Genomic DNA, 6,000 nt, shown 5'->3' on the forward strand with positions numbered 1-6,000 from the left:
GTGAGGTGGCGTTTTGTCAGTAAAGGTTAAACAACACAAGTGGAGCCAGATTTGTGAAAGCTTCTTTCGTTGACAAGATCACCTGAACAACAGCCTTAAAATGTTTCTGCACCATTTAATTATGTTCATTTGTTTATTTAAGCTGCACCTTTTTCAAGCTGTATATTTTAATGTTTCTATTTTCTGGATTAAATGAACACAATACGTTTGGATTCTAGTTGAAGCAGTTCCATGAAACAGCACAGAACCAGTGTGAACAGAGAGGGAGAAGAATTCTGCGAAATTCTGTGATTAAAAGATATTTGCTTTTGAACTTTAGTTTTGGCAACTAAACAAATGATTGGAAGAAAGGGTGTGTGCCTAAGTATGTTTTATTACGCTATGGTGATACAAAGAGACGGGTAGGGTGTGGTGTTTTTTGTTCCAGTTGACTGAAAGTGTGTCTTTTACTCATGAAGCTAAAAAACGAAAATGTTGCCAGCCAGCATCTTGTTTTGTTGGACTGTTGATGCCATGGGCAATTTTGTACATGCAAAGAAAAATGAAAGCAACTGACGACAAGCCTGGCCAGGTGCTCCCTTCGATTCTCAGTGGTGTTCGACCCACAGAGAGGAAAAATGTTGGCTTTTCACTTCTTTAACGTTTTTTCAACCATAAAACGATAGACACCAACATAATCCAAATGATGCAAATATATCCTTTTGAAAACGAATAAAAAGATTTGTAAAAAAATTAGAATGGGGCTGCTGTATAAACAGATATTGAATTACGCTACAGCTAGTATTCAAGTATAGTACAAGTATTCTAATACTGATACTGAATATTAATAAGAGCGTTCTAAAGATTATTAATGAACTTGCTAAGTGCAATGTTATTATTACTGACAGAAGTGATCAAAACTATGAAAATAAAGGCCCAATAAAGTTTTAATTAACAGTCAAGGATTTAACACCCACAGATAAACTGACAACATATGGACCCTTATAAAGAGCGTTTGTGTGATTATGTGATTGAAAGATGGAAATTACCATCACATAAACAACAAAAATGTTGGAGAGAAAAAAATGCTAATTCTTGCTGCTATCACAGCTAAAGTGAAGTTCACCTGTTTGTGCCAGTAGATTCTTGCAGTTACACACATTTTTTAAAGATACAGAAAATGCAGCTAAATAAAAATATGTGGTGATGAGATATATTGAAACGTCAGTGTTCAGGTGGGCGAACAACACTGCAGCTTGCGGCTCGCGCTAACCATGAAATAACAAACACAGAGCTTTACAGCTGCATTTGACACCTTTATGGTGACATTTGTTGGAAATGAGAACGTGTCTTTCTGCCCTGCTGTTTACAAAGGAGTCGTTCTGTCTTCATTGCTCTCAGGGTGAAAACCGGTTTGACCGGAAATTGTCCATTGCCAATCCACGCACACGCACACACACACAGAGAGAGTCAGAGATATCAGCTGAAACATGCCTGATAATATTTACTGACAAACCCTCCTACCCTGCATTGTGACTCACCCTGCATATTATTCTGATGCTGTCAGCCATGTGGGTTGTCTTAAGCAACATATGAAGAGTTTGCTAGCAAAAATAAACCTAAAATAAAAATAATCCATTATTTAAATAAAATAAACCAATACAAGTTACCCTCCTAATAACATTTAAACCCCCTCTGAAGCTGTTAGTAACACAAAGTGTATTTGTCATTTAGTAAATACTGGATTATTTGTGTACAGTCACTTCTTCTGTTAACATAGCTGTGTTTGTAGTTAATGATATGATTCCTGTGTTATAAAAAATATTATCAACCGTTGTCCTGATCATTCATAACCATCAGCATGTGAGTATGTGTGTGACTGGGTGAAGGCAAATTGTGAAGCTCTTCGTCCAATGAAACAGACAGGCTCCACTAAATGCTGTTTATTCACCATTCTAACCAGAACAGCCCAGTTACACTGAGATATCCACATGTAGCAACTAAAACATTGTTCAGCTTCTTTTTATGGTTATGTTCACAGCGTTTGGTGAAGGTTAGGGAAAGGCTGTGGTTTTGGTTGTTGTTATTTAATGTTGAAAAAGTCGCAGTTATTACTGTTTTTTGTTATTATGCATTTATTTAAAAGAACAGCCACACTGAGACTGAATATCCCTTTTGCAAGGGTCTCTGGGCCAAGACAGGACAGTGGTTAGAGACACAGAACAAACATATAACATGTCATACTAAGTCAGAAAACAAAAACATCAGGTTTCATCCTGTTTCAGGCAAATTTGTAGCTGACTTTTTCCCCAGTTCAGTACAAACTGTAGGGACACTTAGAAAGAAGTCCTTGGAGCAAAAATAACAATTTCCCACATATTTTTGGAAAATGTAATCATGAAAGCAAGATGGAAGCAGACCAAGAAAAGCTTGATAAATAAGAATGTCCTGATTGCTGTGCCCAGGTGTGGATAAGGCAGATCATCCATCCTGATACAGCACAAATCTCGGTGGTCCATGGTACATAGTATTCAGATATACAGATGCATGTCTGTATATCATACTACTTTTATTTCTTTTCACATGTATTGTTCACCCACAGTGCCACTCAAGGTTACAAAATAACATAGACACAGAGAAAAACCACTTAGAGTAAATCTGTACTAAATGAAAGCGTACGGATTTACTGGAACTCAGCTGTAAAATCACTTCCTCCACCACCCAGCGCCTGTGAGATGGTGGCATGTTCAAACATTGATCTAGAATATAAGAAAATCAGGCAGAGGGAAAGCTTCCTGTCACACACTTCTAGAGGGTCATAAATGATGTTTGAAACCATGTACAAAACAGAATATTACAATCTCTATTTCCTTAAAATTACTAGGCAAAGATTAGTGAAAAGGCTGAATAATATGTGTCTCTGTGGCTCTATTGTACTTAATTATGTTGCTGTCCTACATTTATTTTCAATTACATGCTAACTGTTGTATGGTATGCATAAAGTATGGATTCCAGTTCAGCCCAGACTGGAAATAGAATCAACTGATAGTGTAATTGAGTAGATGTGATTTTCTTAAACAGAAAAGTGGATTTAGGGTCACTGTTTGTGTAAGTTACTCTCCATCTGTGGGGGTCTAAGGGCAGAGGATGTTGCTGTGATGTTATGTAAAGCCCTTGGTGTGTAAAGATGGGAAGTTGTCTTGTCTTGTCTAAGTTGTCTTGTCTTGTGTTGTCTTTTACATATTTAAATGTAGATTTAGAACAACACCACTCCAAGGCTGTTACAATTCCGTTGTATTCCTTGTACAATGCCAATAAAGGCTTCTGATTCTGATTAATATAGATGTAGTACTGCTCTGCTTTTCAGCATGGGTTTAGACAGGTTTAGAGGTGATACACTCTACAGACCAAAGTATTGAGCCACCTGACCATTACACCAACAGGAACTTTAACGTCTTTGCATTCTAAATACACACACATTTTCTAACAGCTTCATCTCTTCTGGGAAGGCTCTCCACAAGACTGTGGAGTGTTTCTGTGGGAATGTTTACCCATCCATGCAGAGCATTTAGTAGAGCATTTGTGAGGTCAGACACTGATGTTGGAAGAAAAGGCCTGGCTCACAATCTCTGTTCCAGTTCGTCCCAAAGGTGTTTTATGGTGTTGAGGTCAGGGTTCTGTGCAGGTCAGTCAAGTTCTTCCACACCAAACTCATTCAACCTTGTCTTTATGGACTTTGCTTGCATGCTGGAATAGAAAAGGGCCTTCCCCAACCTGCTGCCACAAAGTTGGAAGCATAGCGTTGTCCAAAGTGTTTTGGTATGCTGAAGCATGGAGATTTTCCCTTCACTGAAAGTAAAGGGCCGAGCCCAACCCCTGCACAGTGACCCCGTACCACAACTGAATTCAATAATAAACAAGTGTGTCTGAATAGTTTTGTCTATATGGTGGTATGGTTTTATATGGTTTTATATCATGTAGCAAGTTTATTAGTATTATTTCTAACACTTAAAAAAAATCAGTTAAAGAAGTTAAAAAAGTGGTACTGTATGCCAGACAGAAAAGGCAGTGACTCATATCTGAGTGAAAAAGATGTCTATCAATATTCTATTGTACAGCCTGTAACAACCAACCAGTATTTCACAGTAATTACCTACCATATCAAAACACTGTATGTGAAACTAAAATGGCTTCTCAGTAGAAGCTTTAGGTGTGTGGAGGGAGATAACAAGGAAATGAATGAAAGAGTAAAGAGCTTTCCAGGTCACAGTGGTCTGATGCCAGTTAGTTCCCTTCACATTCCTCCTCCTCCTCCTCCTTTTCCTCCTTTCTCTCTGCTTGGTCTCAGCCCCTCCCTCTCTCTGGTTTTCACCTGACTGAAACATGACCCATCAGTAATGGGAAACCTGTGGCACAGTAACATGAGAGCTCTGGGCAGTCCCTCAAACAAAGTCTACACTGTTCATGGAATACAGGGAAGCTTTTTAAATCATCTTCAGAAACATCCCTGGTGATTGAAGGAAATTTGAATCAGAGCAGAAAATAGTTGGTGAAATCATTTAGAAGGGTAGTGCTGGATTTCCACTTTCCTCTCACTACACACCTGAGGCTGTAACCAGATCAGTCTGATTTGGAGATATGTTGTTGGAAGTCAAGTGGCCGTTAAGAGAAACAGAAACAGACTTTTCTGTACTGTAAAGATACATTTTGTCTCAAATATGAGAAAAATGTATTGAGTTCTCTCTGGCTTAAACTGATCCAGTTTGTTTGAATTACAGAACTCTGATGCTGTAAATTACTTTTTTTTTTTTTTTTTTTTTTTTTTACAACAGCCACATCCTGTTATCTTTTGTGTTTGATTCCTTGTGCAACAGGCTGTTGGTGTCAGCTATACGTCACACGTGGGAAAGTTTCCACTGTCTCCGATCACTGGGTGTTGCCTTTTATTTGTGACTGACGGTTTGGTGAAACAACTACGCAGACATCAGGAACATTCTATTCCACTCGAAACCAGATGGGAGGCATGTTGACAGTGTAATTTTCTAACCATTGCAACTCAGACTCTAAAATAACAACAGCATCTGTGGGTGTGTTGCATTGCAACAAGACTCACAGCAAATAACAACACTGCATGAATGCAGAGATACGAGTCTTCTTTGCTCTTTTTGTAGACAGCGCAGCAACAAATTCTTCATCCACTTACAGTCTCAGGTTGTGGACAAAGATGTTATAACAGATGTCTCAAAGCAGATGAACCGAGCTGAGACCAACTCTGCTTGCTCTGTCAGCTGTCTCTTAGCTTCTTACTTTAAGTTATTTAAGTCAAGTAGCTGTGAAGTTGTAAGACACAGCTAGTGAGAGAAAACAAAAAGAAAGAGTGACTGATAACAAGATTTTGGTTGATGATGATGTGATTTCTTGAAAAAAAGTAAAAAGCACCGACTTCTTCTATATGAACTGCAAACAACAATACAGTTCAGTTCTTTATCCTGTACACTGAGTCTGGCATACCTAATAGTCTAAATGCTATTATGTCATTTTCATGAAAACTACTTACTATAATTCTTCTTATTATTATAAATTCAAGACCCATGAATGCCTGTCTGTTCTTGTCTGTTATCAGAGTTGCTACGATGTCATGAACTGGCATGGCTTTTATAACACATGCTCTGACTTGAAAATGAGATGAAAGATGAAAATTACCTGATGCTTTCTGTGGATTAATAAACAGCTTTAGTCTAATTCACAATGTTATAATCATGTAAAACTGGTTGTTTGTCTCAGTACTGCACACTCTGAGGGAGGTAGATGTGTCATACATAGCAGGAGAAGGACACCATATCTCGGTCACTCTGACTCTGTTTTAACTCTCTCACATCAACCTACTCGGGGAAGCAAGTGTGCTTCAACATCTTACAGTTAATTACTCTTGTTTTGCAGACAAAGACAGAGAAAACAATGTTATTTTGGAAAACAGAAGTGCTACATGGGGATCAAAACTTCATCAAACTTCCTGTTTTT

Source organism: Scatophagus argus, chromosome 6 (genome assembly GCF_020382885.2).
Source record: "Scatophagus argus isolate fScaArg1 chromosome 6, fScaArg1.pri, whole genome shotgun sequence".
Taxonomy (NCBI): domain Eukaryota; kingdom Metazoa; phylum Chordata; class Actinopteri; family Scatophagidae; genus Scatophagus; species Scatophagus argus.